We start from the raw sequence: 19,619 nt of genomic DNA on the forward strand, positions 1-19,619 counted from the left end.
GCTTTATCGTTTTTTTCTGGTCCCATCATATCCCTTAAGCCCCAGAGCTCAACTGATGTCTTCTGCACTATTCAGAAATATGGTTGTTTTACTCACATGATTCTAGAAAAGGCAGTGGGATAATTCTTCCCCCACAACCTAAGGGAGAATCTTTCAAAGCAATTGGGGAAAAAATGCAATACCAACATTAACACACGCCTTTCTTTCTACATGAAAGGTAATATACAGTAGGGCAGTGGTTCTCAAGGGTGGTCTTCAGACCAGCAGCATCAGCATCACCTGGGAGTTTGTTAGAGATGTAAAATCTTGGGCCCCATCACAGAACTTCTGAATCAGAAACTCCGGAGGGGGGACCCACTCAGCAATCCATTGTGTTAATAAGCCCTCCACATGATTCTGATAAACACTAAAGCTTGAGAGCCACTGGTGTAGTGGTTAGGAGCACAGACTCTGAAGTCAGATTGCTTGGGTTTAACTCCCTGTGATTCCATTACTAGTTATGCAAACTTGGGCAAGCTACTTACACGCCCTTGCCTCAGTTTCCTTCTCTGTAAAATGGGAATAATAGTACTCTCTCTCTCCTTGAAACTTCCACTCTTTTTTCCTCCGGCTTCCTCAACACTACGCTTCCATGATTTATCTTATACCTGACCAGACCCTCAGCCTCTTTTGCTGGTGTCTTGTCCTCTGCTTGACCTCTAAATGTTGGAGGTTCCAGGGCTTAGTCCAGGAACCTCTTCCTCTTTTCTATTCCATTATTTCCCTAGATAATGTTATCCAATCCCAAGGCTGTGTGCTCTTAACTCCAAAATTAACTTATATCCCTGACTCTGTCAGGGCCCAGAATTCAAAACATGTATATCTCCTTGACACTTCAGTTTGGAATTTCATTAGGTATCTCAACCGTTACATGTCTAAAAGTGAACTCCTGATACTTGACCAGTCCCTTCTTGAGTCTTCCTCATTTTAGTAAATGATCCCACCATTCACCCAAATCAATAAACCTGGGAATACCCCAGAGTCTTCTCTTTCCTTTTATACCCTACATTCAGACCATCACCAAAAGCTGTTGGCCCGAACTCCAAAATACATACAAAATCGTCCTTGTCTCTGCTTCCCACCACCTTACTTCAAGCTGCCACCATCCCTCATGCTGGATGTTTGCAACAGTCTCCTACTTGGTTCCTCTGCTTCTGCTCTCACTCTGCTATGGTTTGTTCTCCCAAACTCTCAGAAATAGCTTTCAAACTGTAAATCTGATCGCCTTGCTCCTCTGCTTCAGACCTTCCCATATCTTCTCTGAACAAGTATTCAGAATAAGAATGAAATCTGGGTCCCTAACCCAGGCCCATAAGGAGGGCTTAATCTCCGCCCTGCCTGCCTCTCCAACCTCCTCTCCTATGATTCGCCCTGCTGTTCATGACACTTCTGCCACACCAGCTTCCTCTATATTTCTCTAACATATCAAACTCCTTCCTGCCTTCCAGCTCATATAGTAGCTATTTCCCCTGCCTGGAACATTTCTCCCCAGGTCTGTGAATGACTGGCTTTTTATCATTTAGATCTTGGCTCTAATGTCACCTGCTCAGAGAGCCATCCCCTTACCAACCAGTCAAAGTAGACCTTCCATCGCAATCACATCGTATAGCACTTATCAAGGCATCTGTCATTATATATTTATGTGTTTATCTGTCTCTTTGCACTAGAATGTAAGCTCTATGAGAACAGGGACCTGTAGATCTTGCTTAGTGCTGTAGCCCAGTGTCTAGCTCTGTGCTGGCACACGAAAGGCCCTCAATAAATATTTGTTGAATTAATGAATATTCTAAATAGTTGTAGTTCTTGGAAAATGGGTATTTCTTCATCTATATGCTGAAATATGCCAGACATATGTCCCTACATGCATGCCTATATTTACAACTAACCTAAGGTTCTTTTTTTCTCTAAGCAACCTACAGCACTCTCTCTCTCTCTCTCTCTCTCTCTATATATATATATATATATATATATATATATAAATATATATATATATATATATATATATATATAATGTGTTCAATAAATGTTCATGGAATGAATAAATGAAGGAATGAACTTCTATAACCTCCTCTCTATTTTGCCTAGCACATAGATAGAAACAACAGTGATGATCCTGATACTTGCTTAGCCATTACATTGCCCTAAAAGCACTGCCCTCCAACTGAAATAAGAGGGTTACCTACATTTAATAATGGAAGAAGGTAACAGTTAAAGTGGTTAGCAAAAGCAGTGATAGAGTGAGAAAGCTGCAGGCTAAAGGTGGTCCTCAGTGGGAAGTGGAGAAGGCAGAGTGCTTTGGCCACTTCAGTGGATCTCAAACATCAGTAGTTGTAAGAAAGCAGCGCTTCTGATTCAGTAGGTCTGGGGCAGGGGGCAACCACCCATCCCAGTTTGTCTGAGACTTTCTCAGTTTTAGTACTGAAAATCCAGTGCTTGGGGAAAGCCCTCAGTCTGGGGAAAACCTAGATGATTGGTCACCCTAGTTCTGAGTAAGTTATTTTAAAACATCCCCAGGTGTAAGGAAAAATAAAATAAGATAAAAACAGAGAGAGAGAGGCAAACCATAAGAGGCTCTTAACTCTAGGGAACAAACAGGGTTGCTGGAGGGGAGGTGAGGGGGGATGGGGCAATTGGGTGAAGGGTATTAATGAAGGCATGTTAAGAAGGGCATTACCCAGTAATGAGCACTGGGTGTGATATGCAACTGATGAATCACTAAACTCTACCCTGAAACTAATACATTACATGTTGACTAACTTGAATTTAAATAAAAAATAAATAAATAAAAATAAAACACCCCCAGGTGTTTCTAAGACAAGTGGCCCCCAGGCCACACTTGGAGATACTACAACATAGGTAAAAGGCTTGGTGGCAGCCCAACTTGCCTTACTCTGATCTCCACTCTGATACCAAATAATAGGATTGGCTCAGCCCTGCTGTTCTCTTTCCAACCTTAGCTAAAAGGAACACTTTGTGAGGCTTCAATTGATTCAAGAAGATTGAAAATGCAGGGCTAAGTGATTAAAACTCTTACAGATGGAAGAACATTTAAATGCCAAAATTGCTTGAGTACTTTAAAAATAGGGAGAAATGGCCAAATTGTATCACCCAAAAAGTTCTAAAATAATCAACTAAAAGGAACCACTCAGAATGTGAGTGGCATAGTGGCATTTCTCCCCAGTCTGCTGACCTCTTCACTTCAATGGCTATGGGCAGAGTTGTTAAGTGATCTATGAAATGTTAACCTTTCTCTCATGGCTGCAGATGCTGTCACCAGAATAAATTTGAATTCAGTCGATGAAAAGGTGTCAAAGGACACCAATCTCTCTTTCCTCAATCATCTCCAATTCTTTCAAAGATTTTCTGCTCAGTTGTCACTGTGACTTGAAATTTATTTCAGTTTCTTCACCTTAGATTTCATAGTTAAAGTGTCTACAATTAAGGATACAACCTTTGGTTTCAAAAAAGCCAGGATGAAGAGAGCCAACTACCTAAGTAAAGGCATATTTTCAATATCGATGCTATTTGTGGTTTGTGGTATGTGTTGGCAGGGATGTGGAGAAATTTGAACCCTCACATCACTGGTGAGAATGTAAAATGGTGCAGCTGTTGTAAAAAACAGTCTGGCAGCTCCTCCAACAGTTCAACATAGAATTACCATATGACCCAGCAATCCTACTCCTAGGTTTATGTCCCAAAGAATTGAAAACAGAGACTCAAATACTTGTATGCAAATGTTCCTAGCAGCATTATGCACAGAAGCAAAAAGGTGGAAACAACCCACATGTTCATCGATGGATGGATGAACAAACTGTGTGATATATATGCAATGGAATATTACTCAGGCATTAAAAGGAATGAAGTCCTTTCATTCAGAGTAGAGATCAGATGCGTGCTATAACATGGATGAACCTTGAAGACATCAAGCTGAGTCAAAGAAGCCAGACACAGAAGGACAAGTATGGTATGATTCCATTTTTATGAAATGTCTACAATAGGCAAAGTCATTGAGACAGAAAGTAGATTAGAGGTTACCAGTGGCTAGGGAAGAGGGAGAAAAGAAGAGTTATTGTTTAATGGGTACAGAGTTTCTGTTTGGGTTGATAAAAGCATTTTAAAAGTAGATTGTAGCGGTGTCTGGCTGGCTCAGTCTGTAGAGTGTGTGACTCTTGATCTTGGGGTTGTGAGTTTGAGCCCCAAATTGGGTGTAGAGATTACTTAAAATTTTTTAAAAAAGATTATACTAATTATTGTACAACAATGTGAATGTAACTTATGTCACTGGGTTGTACACTTAAAAAGATTAATATTTGAAATAATAATAATAATAATAAATAGACCTGATGGCAAGTGGGAACTAGGAAGTTGAGGATGGCAATGGGCTGCAGGAGAGAATGAGGAGCCTGGTTCCCTGAAGGTAGTTGCCTGCTAAGCCTGCAGCTTTGAATATAAGGATTACCTAGGGTCTGGAACTTTGCAACAAATATACAGAAGATGGTACATCAGATGCCCCTCAGGTGAGTCACACAGGTAGTCCTTGGAGCACACTTCCATATGCTACAGAGTACATGGATAGGTAGGTGATCAGCACAAGTCTTGTATTGTGGAAATTTGAGTGATTGAACAGGTATGTAGAAGCCCAGCACAGCACATAGTAGGTGCTCTAAAAATTGTGTTGCTATTATTGACTGATGGGAAAAGATGAAGACCTCGATAAATATTTTTGAATTAATAAATTCATATTGTGGCCTCTTTTTGAGATGACTTTTCCCCTCCATTCCTGGGGAAATCCTGCCCCCATCCCTTAAAACTTTGGATAGACACAGCCTCCTCTGTGAAGCCTTTCCAGATTTCATGTTCTTCACCCTAAATAGTAGTGGCCTCTCCTGTAGGGGAGTTATGGAGAGGCATTAGTGCTGGGGTTCAAGGGAATATTGGCGCTAGGAAGGGACAGCTAGGCTGGAAACGTCAGGAAGGATTACAGGTTTGCATTTGGAGTTTGTACACAGGACTTGGGGCTGCTACAAAGGCAGGAAACTGAGGGTCAATCAACAACAAAGTAAGTGAGGGCAAACCCCCTGACTGGCTGGAAAAATGAAGACAAACAACAAATTGGAGGGAAGCCAGTAAACCAATGACCAAGTAACCCAAGCCTAGCCCCCTGATCGGTCCCAGTGACAAACCATGTAGCAACCTCCCACTTTACCTTTACATTAATGGCCTTTCCTCCTTCTGGAACATTCTTTCTTTTCCCATTTCTGCATGTGGAAATTCTGCCCTGTTCTTCAAAGCCCAGTTCAGACTAAAGCCCCTTTCATGAAGCTTTCTCTGTTTTCATGTCTCCCATCTCCAACAGTAAGATGAAATCACTCATTACAGTGAAAGAGAGATATGGGCGCACCAGACCTGGGGTTCAGGGCATTGTTGGAGGCACTGGGATAAAACAGATGGGATAGTACTGGAAGGAAGGACTTAGGTTTTATATTAAGAATTTGCACCTGGGTTTGTTCATTTATATTGCCATTACTATAAAACACAAAGCAACCAACCCAGGCTTCTCATGGTAAGACCTAAGTCAGAGAGACAGAAACACATGGTTGAAGGCAGGAAGCTGGTGGTGACACCTAAGAACAGAGGTAAAACTGCTAATTGGCAGAGCTGGGATTCGAACCCAGGTTCTTCTGACTTGAAAACCCATGATGCCACCCTCTATATCAGTTGTTCTTAGACTTCGGTATGCATCCACATTAACTAGAAACCTAGTTAAAATGTAGATTCCTGGGCCTAACATCTGCAATTTGATTCACTAGATGGGGCCAAGAAATTGGCATTTTAATAAAATCCCCAACTGATTCTAAACTCTGTTGTCCAAGGACCACATTCTGAGAAACTTTTTTCTATTTTTTCTATTTCTTGGGGCCAATTACCTCAATCCTTAACCCACTTTCATCATTCATGTATAGCGATGTGATAGACATCGAATTTTTTTAAATTTTTTAAAGATTTTATTTATTTATTTGACAAAGACAGAGCACAAGCAGAGGGAGCTGCAGGCAGAGGGAGAGGAAGAAGCAGGCTCCCCGCTGAGCCGGGAGCCTGACGCAGGGCTCGATGGCAGGATCCTGGGATCATGACCTGAGCCAAACGCAGACACTTAACCAACTGAGCCCCCCAGAAACCCCAAGACATCCAATTTTAGAAAAGACAATTTCCCCTATTTATTGGTCTTGGCACTTTTGTAGATAATCAGTTGACCATGGATGTATGGGTTTATTACTGGATTGGCAATTCTATCTCAGTTTACAATGTATCTCAATTATCTATATATCTACCTTTATGCCAATACCACATATTCTTTTCATATTGAGGGAAAATTCACATCACATCATACGCCACCTAACCATTTTAAGTGTACAGTTCAATGGCTTTCCCCCTAGTTCCTGGTAACCACTAATTTTTCTGTGTCTATGGATTTGCCTATTCTGGACATTTCATATAAATGCAATCATACAGTATGTAACCCTTTGTGTTTTCAAGATTTATCCATGTTGTATCACGTTTCAATTCTTTATTTCTTTATTCCTTCTTACAAGTGAATAACATTCCATCAAATGGATATGCCCCGTTTTATTTATCCATTCATCAGTTGATGGGAAATTAGATTATTTACACTTTTTCCTTTTTGAATAATGCTGCTATGAACATTCATGTACAAATTTTTGTATGGACATATGTTTTTATTTCTCTAGGAATGGCATTGCTGGGTCACATGGTAATTCTATGACTTTTTGAGGAACTGCCAAAATGTTTTCCACTATGGCTGTTTCATTTCACATTCTCATCTGCAATGTATGAGGATTCCAGTTTCTCTATATTCTTGCTAACACCTGTTATTTTCTGTGTTTTTTTTTTTTAATTATAGCTATCCTAGTGGGAGTGAGGTTGTATTTCATTATGGTTTTGATTAGCATTTCTCTAGTGACTAATGATGTTGAGCATCTTTTCACGTGCTTGTAGGCCACTTGTATATTTTGTCTGGATAAAGATCTATTCAACTCCTTTGCCCATTTTAAAATTGAATTGTCTTTTTTGTTAAGTTGTATGGGTTCTTTATATAATATTTATACTAAAATCTTATCAGATATATAATTTGCAAATATTTTCTCTTATTCTATGGGTTACCTTTTTTATTATGTTCAATTAGCCAACACATAGTATATCATGAGTTTTTGACGTATGGGTTGTCTTTTCACTTCCTCGATAGTATCCTTTGATGACCCAAAGTTTTGATTTTGTTAAAGTTGAATTGATGTACTTTTTCCTTTGCTGTTTGTGCTTTTGTCATATCTAATAAGAATTTGTTGCCAAACTCAAAGTCATGCAGATGTTACCCCTATGTATTCTTCTAAAAGGCTAATAATTTCAGCTCTTCCATTTAGGTCCTTGATCCATTTCGAGTTAATTTTTGCACATGGTATGAGGTTAAGTGTCCACATTGTTTCTTTTGCATGCGTATATCCAGTTGTCCCGGCACCATTTGTTAAAGAGACTATTCTTTCCACATTGCATGATCTTGGCACCTCTTCGAAAATCAATGGAATTTAGAGTATATGGGTTTCTATCTAACTCTCAGTTTATTTATAGGTCTATCCTTATGCCAATACCATACTGTTTTGAGTACTATAGTTTATAATAGGTTTAGAAATTGAGAAGTGTAAGTCTTCCAACTTTGTTCTTTTTCAAAATTATTTTGCTTATTCAGGGTCTCTTGTAATTTCACATAAATTTTAAAATAATCCTTTTCATTTCTGGAAAAAAAGGCAGTTGTATTTTGATAGGGATTGCATTGTATCTGTAGATAGCTTTAGGTGGTATTGTCATCTTAACAATAGTTTGTATTCCAATCCATGAACACATGATGTTTTCCCATTTATTTAGGTCTTTTTAGTTTCTTCCAACAATGTTTTGTAGTTTTCAGCATATAAGTCTTGTACCTACTTGGCTAGATTTATTCCCAAGTGTTTTATTCTCTTTGATTCTATACAATTGTTCTCTTCAATCCCTTATCAGATCGTTCATTTCTGGTGTATAGAAATACAAATGATTTTTGTATGTTGGTCTTGTATTTTGCGACATTGCTGAATTCATTTACTAGCTCTAGAAATTTTTTTTTGTGATTTAGAATTTTCTATGTATAAGATCATGCCATCTGTGAATAGAGATAGTTTTATTTTATCCTTTTTTAATTTTGATGCCTTTTCTTTATTTTTCTTAACTAATTGCTCTGGTAAGATCTTTAGCACAGTGTTCAATAGAAGTAGTGAGAGTGAACATACTTGTGTTGTTCCCGATCCCCAGGGGGAAACCTGCCGATCTTTCACCATTGAGTATAATGTAAGTTGTGAGTCTTTCATACATGATCTTTATCAGGTTGAGGGATTTCCCTTCTATTTTTAGTTGAGTGTTTAAAACAACCTTACATTCATGCAATAAATCCCATTTGGTCATAGTATATAATTCTTTTTATATGTTGATGCATTCATATTGCTAGTACTTTTCTGAGTGTTTTGTTTTTATATTTATAGGGAATATTCATCTTTAGTTTTGTTTTGTTGCTGTTTTTGTTGTTGTTATGTCTTTGGGTTTAGTATCAAGGTTATACCTCATAACATGTGTTAGGAAGTTTTCCTTCCTTTCTGTTTTTTTTTTTTTTCAGAGGAGTTTGTGAAGGATAGGTGTTCATTTTTCTTTAAACATTTGGTGGAATTCACCATTGGAGCCATCTGGTCCGGGGTTTTCCTTTGTGAGATATGTTCTATGTTCAATCTCTTGTGGGAAGTGTTCAATCTTTTTACTTGTTACAAGTCTATACAGATTTTCTATTTCTTCTTAAATCAGTTTCAGTAGCGTTTGTGTTTCTAGGAATTTGTCCATTTCACCCGGGTTGTCGAATTTGCCAGCATACAATTGTTCATAGTATTCCCTTGCAATATTTCTTATCTTTATACGGGTTGCTAGCAATGGACTTTCTTTCATTCCAATTGCAGTAATTTCAGCCTTTTCTTTTTTTTTTAACTGGTCAGTCTAGCTAAAGGTTTGTCAACTTTGTTTATCTATTCAAAGACCAAATTTCAGTTTCATTGATTTTTCCCTACCAATTTCTATTTTCTGTGTTATTTATTTCTCTTTTAATCTTTAATATTGCCTTCCTTCTATTTGCCCTGGGTTTAGTTTGCTCTTTTGTTGTTGTTGTTTCTTAAGGTAGAAAGTAAGATTTTTTTTTTATTTGAGATCCTCTTTTTTATTGTATTTACAGCTATAAATTTCCCTCTGAGCACTGGGTTAGTTCCATCTCCTATGTTTTTGAATGTCGTGTTTTAATTTTCATTCATCTCAACAGATGTTCTTATTTGCTTTGTGATTCTATTTTGATCCAGTGGTTAAGAATATATTGTTTAATTTCCACATTTTTGTGAATTTTCCAGATTTCCTTTAGTTATTGATTGACTTCTAATTTCATTCCCTTATGATCTGAAAACATATTTTATATGATGTAAAAGCTCTTAAATTTATCAAGACTTGTTTTATGGCCTAACATATCTTCTTTCCTGAAGTATGTCTCATGTACAGCTGAGAATGCGTATTCTCCTGTTATTGGGTGGAATATTGTTTAGATATTTGTCATGTCTTTTTGGTTAATAGTGTTGTACGAGTCTATTTCCTTGCTGCTCTTTTGTATAATTGTTCTATCCCTTATCGATATGTTAAAGTATCCAACTATTACTGTTGAACTGTCTATTTTCCTCTTCAATTCTGCCTGTATTTGCTTCAAGTATTTTTTTTATTAATGATTTTTTATTATATTATGTTAGTCACCATACAGTACATCCCTGGTTTCCGATGTAAAGCTCGATGATACATTAGTTGCATATAACACCCAGTGCACCATGCAATACGTGCCCTCCTTACTACCCATCACTGGTCTATCCCATTCCCCCACCCCCCTCCCCTCTGAGGCCCTCAGTTTGTTTCTCATAGTCCATAGTCTCTCATGTTTCATTCCCCTTTCTTTATCCCTTTCTTCCCCTACCGATCTTCCTAGTTCTTATGTTCCATAGATGAGAGAAATCATATGATAGTTGTCTTTCTCTGCTTGACTTATTTCACTTAGCATTATCTCCTCCAGTGCCGTCCATGTTGCAGCAAATGTTGAGAATTCGTTCTTTCTGATAGCTGAGTAATATTCCATTGTATATATGGACCACAACTTCTTAATCCAGTCATCTGTTGAAGGGCATCTCGGCTCCTTCCACGATTTAGCTATTGTGGACATTGCTGCTATGAACACTGGGGTGCATATGGCCCTTCTCTTCACTACGTCTGTATCTTTGGGGTAAACACCCAGTAGTGCAATGGCTGGATCATAGGGTAGCTCAATTTTTAACTTTTTAAGGGACCTCCACACTGTTTTCCAGAGTGGCTGTACCAACTTGCATTCCCACCAACAATGTAGGAGGGATCCCCTTTCTCCACATCCTCTCCAGCAATTGTTGTTTCTTGCCTTGTCTATTTTTGCCATTCTAACTGGCGTAAGGTGGTATATCAGTGTGGTTTTGATTTGAATTTCCCTGATGGCTAATGATTTTGAACATTTTTTCATGTGTCTGTTAGCCATTTGTATGTCTTCATTGGAAAAGTGTCTGTTCATATCTTCTGCCCATTTTTTGATTTGTTTATTTGTTTCTCGTGTATTGAGGTTGAGAAGTTCTTTGTAGATCTGGATACCAGTATTTTATCTGTAGTGTCATTTGCAAATATCTTCTCCCATTCCGTGGGCTTCCTCTTAGTTTTTTTGACTGTTTCCTTGGCTGTGCAGAAGCTTTTTATCTTGATGAAGTCCCATAAGTTCATTTTATCTTTTGTTTCTCTTGCCTTTGGGGATGTGTCATGAAAAAGGTTGCTTTGGCCAATGTCATAGAGGTTGCTGCCTATGTTCTCCTCTAGAATTTTGATGGATTCCTGTCTCACATCGAGGTCTTTCATCCATTTGGAGTTTATTTTTGTGTATGGTGTGAGAGAGTGGTCAAGTTTCATTCTTTTGCATGTAGCTGTCCAATTTTCCCAGCACCATTTATTGAAGAGACTGTCTTTTTCCCACCGGATGTTTTTTCCTGCTTTATCAAATATTAGTTGCCCAAAGAGCCAAGGGTCCATTTCTGGGCTCTCTATTCTGTTCCATTGGTCTATGTGTCTGTTTTTGTGCCAGTACCATGCTGTCTTTGGGATCACAGCTTTGTAGTACAGCTCGAAATCTGGCATTGTGATGCCCCCAGCTTTGTTTTTCCTTTTCAACAGTTCCTTGGAGATTCGGGGCCTTTTCTGTTTCCATACAAATTTAAGGACTGTTTGTTCCAGTTCTTTGAAAAATGTCCTCAGTATTTTGATCGGGATAGCATTGAAAGTGTAGATTGCTCTGGGTAGCATGGACATTTTAACTATGTTAATTCTTCCGATCCATGAGCATGGAATATCTTTCCATCTTTTTATGTCTTCCTCAATGTCTTTTAAGAGTGATTTATAGTTCCTAGAATATAGGTCCTTTACGTCTCTGGTTAAGTTAATTCCAAGGTAACGTATGGTTTTTAGTGCTATTGTAAATGGGATGGATTCCCTAATTTCTCTTTCTTTGGTCTCATTATTCGTATATAGAAATGCAACTGATTTCTGAGCATTGATTTTGTATCCCGCCACGTTACTGAATTGCTCTATAACTTCTAATAGTTTGGGAGTGGCTTCTTTTGGGTTTTCCATATAGAGTATCATGTCATCTGCGAAGAGAGACATTTTGACTTCTTCTCTGACGATTTGGATACCTTTGATCCCCTTTTGTTGTCTGATTGCTGTTGCAAGGACTTCTAGTACTATGTTGAATAATAGTGGCGAGAGTGGGCATCCTTGTTGTGTTCCTGATCTTAAGGGAAAGGCTTCCAGCTTTTCCCCATTGAGAATAATATTTGCTGTAGGCTTTTCATAGATGGTTTTTATGAGATTGAGAAATGTACCCTCTATTCCTACACTCTGAAGCGTTTTAATCAGGAAAGGATGCTGTATTTTGTCAAATGCTTTTTCTGCATCAATTGAGAAGATCATATGGTTCCTGAGTCTTTTCTTGTTGATATGATGTATCACGCTGATCGATTTGCGAATGTTGAACCATGCTTGCATCCCAGGTATGAATCCCACTTGGTCATGATGGATAATCCTTTTAATGTAATGTTGGATTCTATTAACAAGGATCTTGTTGAAGATTTTGGCGTCCATATTCATTAGGGAAATCAGTCTGTAATTCTCCTTTTTGAGGGGGTCTTTGCCTGGTTTGGGGATCAAGGTAATATTGGCCTCATAGAATGAGTTTGGTAGCTTTCCTTCTGTTTCTATTTTTTGAAATAGCTTTAGGAGAATAGGTATCATTTCTTCTTTGAATGTTTGGTAGAATTCCCCAGGAAAACTGTCCGGGCCTGGAGTTTTGTTATTTGGAAGGTTGTTTATCACTGACTCAATCTCTTCATAATTAATTGGCCTGTTTAAGAAATCAATTTCTTCCTGTTTCAGTCTTGGTAGTTTATAGGTTTCCAGGAAGGCCTCCATCTCTTCCAGATTGCTCAGTTTTTTGGCATATAGCTATTGATAATAGTTTCTAATAATCCTTCCAATTTCCTTGGTGTTGGTCATGACCTCTCCTATTTCATTCATAATTTTAATAATTTGGGTCCTTTCTCTTTTCTCTTGGATAAGTCTTGCCAGTGGTCTGTCAATTTTATTGATTCTCTCAAAGAACCAGCTTCTAGTCCTGTTGATTTGCTCTACTGTGCTTCTGGTTTCTAATTCATTGATTTCTGCTCTCATCTTGGTCAACTGCTTCCTCGTGTGTGGATTAGGCCTGTCCCTCTGTTGCTGTTCCAGCTTCTTGAGGTGAGAATATAAAAACTGCATTTTAGATTTTTCTATTCTTTTGAGTGAGGCTTGGATGGCTCTGTATTTCCCCCTTAGGACTGCCTTTGCAGTATCCCATAGGTTTTGGACCATTGTGTTTTCATTCTCGTTGGTCTCCATAAATTGTTTAATTTGATTTTTGATTTCCTGGTTCATCGAGTCATTCCTGAGCAGGATGGTTCTTAGTCTCCAAGTGTTTGAGTTTCTTCCAAATTTTTCCTTGTGGTTGAGTTCCAATTTCAGAGCGTTGTGGTCTGAGAATATGCAGGGGATAATTTCAATCTTTTGGTATCGGCTGAGACCTGTTTTGTGTCCCAGAACATGGTCTATTCTTGAGAATGTTCCATGGGCATTAGAATAGAATGAGTATTCTTTGGTTCTGGGGTGTAGTGTTCTATATATATCTATGAGGTCCAGCTTGCCGAGTATGGCATTCAAAGCCTTTGATTCTTTGCTTAGTCTTTGCCAGGGTGTTCTGTCTATTTCTGATAGTGGAATGTTGAGGTCCCCTACTATTAATGTATTTTTATCTATATGTCTCTTTATTCTGGTTAAGAGTTGGCTTGTGTATCTTGCTGCTCCCCTGTTGGGGGCATATATATTTATAATTGTCATATCCACTTGTTGAATACTTCCCTTAAGAATAATATAGTGTCCTTCTGCGTCTCTAACTATAGTCTCTAATTTAAAATCCAATCTATCTGATATGAGAATTGCTACCCCAGCTTTCTTTTGAGGTCCATTTGCGTGAAAGATGGCACTCCATCCCCTTACTCTCAGTCTGAATGCATCTTTGGGTTCGAAATGAGTCTCTTGTAGACAGCAAATGGATGGGTCATTTCTTTTTATCCAATCTGCAACCCTGTGGCTTTATGGGAGCATTTAAGCCATTCACATTAAGACTGAGTACTGAGAGATATGATTTTAATGATGCCATGTTGCCAGTAAAGTCTTTGTTTGTATTGGCTGTGACTTTCTGTTCTGTATCACTCTTGGGGCTTTTTTACCTTTATAGAACCCCCCTTAATATCTCCTGTAGGGCTGGTTTCGTGGTTACGAAATTGGTTAATGACTGGTGATTCTGAAATGTCTTTATTTCTCCATCAATTCTGAATGACAGCCTTGCTGGATAAAGGATCCTTGGCTGCATGTTTTTCTCTGAAAGAGCTTTAAAAATGCCCCCCCAATCCTTTCTCTCATTCCATGTCTGTGTAGACAGGTCTAACGTAATTCTGATGCCTTTGCCTTGGTACGTGAGAAATTTCTTTGCCCTGGCCACTTTCAATACTGTATCCTTGGATCTAATATTTGCAAAATGCACTATGACGTGACGTGGCGTAGGTTTGTCGTGGTTGAGCTTGGGAGGGGTCCTCTCTGCCTCTTGGACATGAATGTTTGTTTCCCTCACTAGATTAGGGAAGTTTTCAGCTACAATTTGTTCAAATATCTCTTCTAGACCTCCGTTTTTCTCCACCCCCTCGGGGATGCCAATGATTCTGACATTGGATTGTTTCATTGAGTCAGTAATCTTCCGTAACCTACATTCATGGGCGTGGATTTTTTTAAGACCAGCTTCTATTTTCATTTTTTCCTCTATTAACCCATCCTCCAATTCACTAACCCGTTCCTCTGCTTCTGTGACCCTGGCCGTCAGAGCCTCTAGTTTTGCCTGCATTTGGCTCATAGAATTTTTAATTTCTGTCAGATTTGCTCTCATTTCTGTCCTTAGGGATTCTATATTCTCAGTAACCTTTTCGTTAATAGTTTTTTCAATTCTACTCATCATTTTGACCATCGTTACTCTGAATTCCATTTCTGATACTTTGGTTACATCCATATCCATTATTTCTGTGGCAGAGGCCACAGACTCACTGTCTTTTCTTTGCTGGGGGGGGGGGCTTCTCCTTCTTGTCATTCTGATGAGGAGAGGTTGCGGGGTTGTCCAGAGCCCAAATTATTGACTGGGTCCCAGGCCATGCCCCTTGTTTTATAGGGATCTTAGGGATGTGGGCTTCTTCTTTAAAGATTTTATTTATTTATTTATGTGGCAGCCAACCAACGAGAGAGGGAACAGAAGCAGGGGAGTGGGAGAGGAAGAAGCAGGCTCCCAGCGGAGGAGCCCGATGAGGGACTCCTTTCCAGAACGCCGGGATCACGCCCTAAACCGAAGACAGGCGCTCAATGACTGCGCCACCCAGGCACCCGGGTTGTGGGCTTCTTGATTTTTCAGCCTGCCTTCTGTGTTCTGGGGGAGGGGCCTGCCGCGCCGATACTCAGGCAGCCATGTTTGGGTAGAGTCTCCGTGTCCCCTGCGAGGGAGGATGGGGATGGGCACGCTGTGAGCCGGTATTTCCAGGCTTTTGTTCTCTGGCGGCTTTCCCTGGCGGTTTGCTGTGCCTCTTCTGAGAGTCAGAGCAGCAGCGGCCGAATCTCAGCCTCTGTCACAGAACAGAGGGATTGTGGCCCGTTCTCTACTAATGTTCTGGTCACTTTAACTCTGTTACTGTTGGTGCTGCTCAACCCTGCAGCGTCCCGGGGTGTCCGGCGTCCCAGCCGTCACTTCCAGGGCCGGCGCGTCTCTGTCCTTTGTGTTTCTAACACCGCCAGCCGCCCCGCGCGCTCCGGAAGCTCCCGGTCTCAGTCTGGATCCAGTGAGCGCACCGGGATTCCGGTGTTCCGCGAGATGCCTGGTGGCGCGCGCTCCCGGCTCACGGTCTCAGTCTGCTGTTTTGCGGGTGCCGTCCGCGAGCCCCGCCCGCTCTCCCGTGCAAGTGGCTACCACTTCCCGGCGCCCGAACGCGGCAGCTCCCTCCCCCTTCCGTTTATCTTCCGATATCTGTGCACGGTTTCATGGCTCCCCGCTTCGTACCTCAATACTCAGCGCTGGAGATGTTCATTTGTAGAGATCCAGATGCATCTTCCTGTGTCTCAGCCTGGTTCCGTGGTTGTTTAGGCTGGTCTGGTACCGATCCAGCTCGACTCGGGGGACCGGCTGAAAACGGTGTCTCCTACTCCTCCGCCATCTTAACTCCTTGCTTCAAGTATTTTGGATCTCTGTTGTTGGGCACATATATGTTTGTAATTGTTATATCTTCTTTCTGGATCAATCATTTAAATCTTTTTTTAACATTTTATTTTATTTTTTTATCATGATAAGTGTACTTTTTAATCCCTATTCCCCACTTCCCCCATCCCTGATGATCATTTGAGTCTTATAAAATGTTCTACTTTGTCTCTGTAAACATTTTTTTTCTTCATGTCTATTTGTATATTACTAGTCTAGACACTTTACCAATCCTTTGGTTACTGTTTGCATGCTATATCTTTTTCCATACTTTCAACAGATTTATATCTTCGCATTCTAAAATGAGTCTCTTAAAAACACCATAGAGTTGGACTTTGATTTTTATCTATTCTGTCAATCTCTACGTCTTGATTGTGAGTTTAATCCATTTACATTTTTTTAAAGATTTTATTTTTTTACTTGACAGGGAGAGAGCACAAGCAGGGGGAGCTGCAGGCAGAGGGAGAGGGAGAAGCAGGCTCCCCACTGAACAGGGAGCCCAATGCAGCTCTCCATCTGAGGACCCTGAGATCATGACCGGAGCCAAAGGCAGGTGCTTAACCAACTTAGCCACCCAGATGACCCAATCCATTTACATTTAATGTAATAACTGGTAAGATAGGATTTATACCTTCCACTTAGCTATTTTTTCCATGTGCCATATGCCTTTTTGTTTTACTAATCCTCAATTACTGCACTGTTTCATATTAAATAGATATTTTCTAGGGTACCATTTTAATTCCTTGTCTTTTGTTTTTACTATATATTTTTGAGTATTTTCTTTGTGATTGCTCTAGGAAGTATAATTAACATCTTAATTTATAACAATTTAGTTTAGATTAAAACCAATGGACTTTTAATAGTATAAAAAACATTGCTCCTATATTGCTTTTTCTACCCCTCCTTTATCCATATAATTTTCACGAATTACATCTTTCTGTATTGTATCCATCAACATAGAGTTATAATTATTGCTTTATGAAGTTGTCTTTTAAATCAGATATTAGAAAATGGTGCTACATACAAAAATACATTTGCACTATTATATCTTCCTATGTAGTTACCTTTGCTAGTGCTTTTTATTTCTTCATGTTGATTCAAGTTAACATCTTATGTCCTTTTATTTCAGCCTGAAAAACTCCCTTTAGTATTCTTGGAGAATACCTCTGCTAGAGATTAACTCCATCAGTTCTTGTTTATCTGTGAGTGTCTTAGTTTCTCCTTCATTTTGAATGCAATTTTGCCAGATATAGAATACTGGTTGACCTTTAAAAGTTTTTTTTTTTCTTTTAGCACTTTAAATATGTTGCCCCTGTGCTTCCTGGCTGCCACCGTTTCTGAGGAGAAATCAGCTGCTAATCTTACTGAGGAGGACTTCTGCATGCTTAGCCACTTCTCTCTTGCTGCCTTCAAAATTTTTGTCTTTTGACTGTTTGATTATGTGTCCCAAGGTGGATCTCTTCGTTTGTCCTCCTTTGACTTTATTGAGCCTTTTATGTGTAATGTTTTTCATCAAATTTGGGACGTTTTTCAGTCATAGTTCTTCAAATATTCTTTCTGCTTCCTTTTATTTCTCTTTTCCTTCTGGGGTTGACTGTATATATATATTCGTATAATTCATGATATCCCACAGGTTTCTGAGGTTCTGTTCACTTTTTTGTTATTATTTTTTCTTGCTGTTTCTCAGACTTGATAATTTCAATAGATCTATCATTATGTTCATAACTCTTCTGTTCAAATATGCTGTTGAGCCCCTCTAGTGAAATTGTCATTTCATTTTTGTACTCTTCAACTCCAGTATTTCTATCTGGTTCATTTATTTTAGAGACACAGAGAGAGAGCAAGCATGAGTGGGGGGCAGGGGGGAAGGGAGAGGGAGAGAGAGAATCTCAAGCAGACTCCCCACTGAGCATGGAGCCCAATGCAGGGTTTGATCTCACAACCTTGAGATCATGCCCTGAACTGAAATCAGGAGTCAGAGGCTTAACTGATTCAGCCACACAGGCACCCTTCCTTTAGTTTTTTAGACATAGTTTCCTTTAGGTCTTTGAGCATATTTACAATAGATGATTAAAACTATGTCTAATAATTTTGATGTCTGAGCTTCCTTATGGATGGGTTCTATTGCTTGGTGTTTTTCCTGTGTTATGGCCATAGTTTTTTTTCCCCTTTTTTTCATTTCTCATAATTTTTCATGAAATAAAGGATATTTTATTTTCTTTTAAAGATTTTATTTATTTATTTGACCGAGAGAGAGACAGCCAGTGAGAGAGGGAACACAAGCAGGAGGAGTGGGAGAGGAAGAAGCAGGCTCCCAGCAGAGGAGGGAGCCCAGAACTCTGGGATCATGCCCTGAGCTGAAGGCAGATGCTTAATGACTGAGCCACCCAGGTGCCCCCAAATAAAGGATATTTTAAATAATGTAATTTGACAATCCTGGAAATTATGTCATTCCTTCTCCCCAGGGTTTGTTGTTGTTGTTGCTGGTTTTTGTTGTTTGCTTGTTCTGTAAATTTTCTGAACTAATTCAGTAAATTCTGCCTTCTTTGTCATATGTAGCCAATAAAGTCTCTGCTCAGTTGAGAGGGAAGCTAATTATTAGCAATTTCTTTAAATGCCTAGAACTAATTATCTCCCAGTCTTTGCCAAGGGGCTCTGTAAGCATGTTGGGCATACCTTCAACTCCCGGACAGTTTACAACTATGCATTAACCTGCACTCCCTGCTTGCACAGAACCTCAAAGTCAGCCAGAGTTGAAAGCTTAGGTCTTTTCTGAGTGTGTGCACAGCCCTACACATGTGCCTGGTCTTGTAGATTACGAGGAATATATAGTAGCTTTTCAAAGTCTCTATGGACAACTCATTTTCAGTGTATTCCTTTTAAGCTTTTTAGGTAATCTATTGTTTACCCCAACTATTATCCATTACATCAGGCATCTGTGCCATTAAAACACAAGCTGAAGTCTTCACAAAATTAATATCTCAATACTTTGAAGCAACAAACCATTTTGTTTACATTATTTCCTATAAAATCAATGAAAGATAAATTTTAGCTCAGTTCTAGTCAAGCTATTTCAAAACAATACAATTTTCTAAGCACTTCAAATGTAATGGAGGATCAGGTTAGCAAGCCTTTCCAGAGTCTTATTGCTCAATCATTCTAGGCTTAAAAAAAGAAAGAATATTTAGAACAAGCAGTAAGTGGGAGAATGCTAGCACAGTTAATGAGAGAAAGTGACAATGATGCCTTGCCATAACAAGATTCAGAGGTAGAACTAACTTTAAAGCTGTGGAATAGTAAAGGTACAGTGATCATGATGGAAATAGAGTCACAATTCAGTCCTAGGTCTTCCTGACTGTAGATGCTATGCTCTTTAATTACCAGGTTATATATTGCCTTTCCTCTCTGTATCATGTCAATTATCTGATAAAAATCTGGATTTACTGGATCAAGACTAAACTCCTCTGCTGATTTTCAAGGTCCTCTCTAATTTTTACTCCACCTACCTCGCCAGATTTATTCT

Source organism: Ursus americanus, chromosome X (assembly GCF_024610735.1).
Source record: "Ursus americanus isolate L20-20 chromosome X, mUrsAme1.1.p, whole genome shotgun sequence".
Classification (NCBI taxonomy): domain Eukaryota; kingdom Metazoa; phylum Chordata; class Mammalia; order Carnivora; family Ursidae; genus Ursus; species Ursus americanus.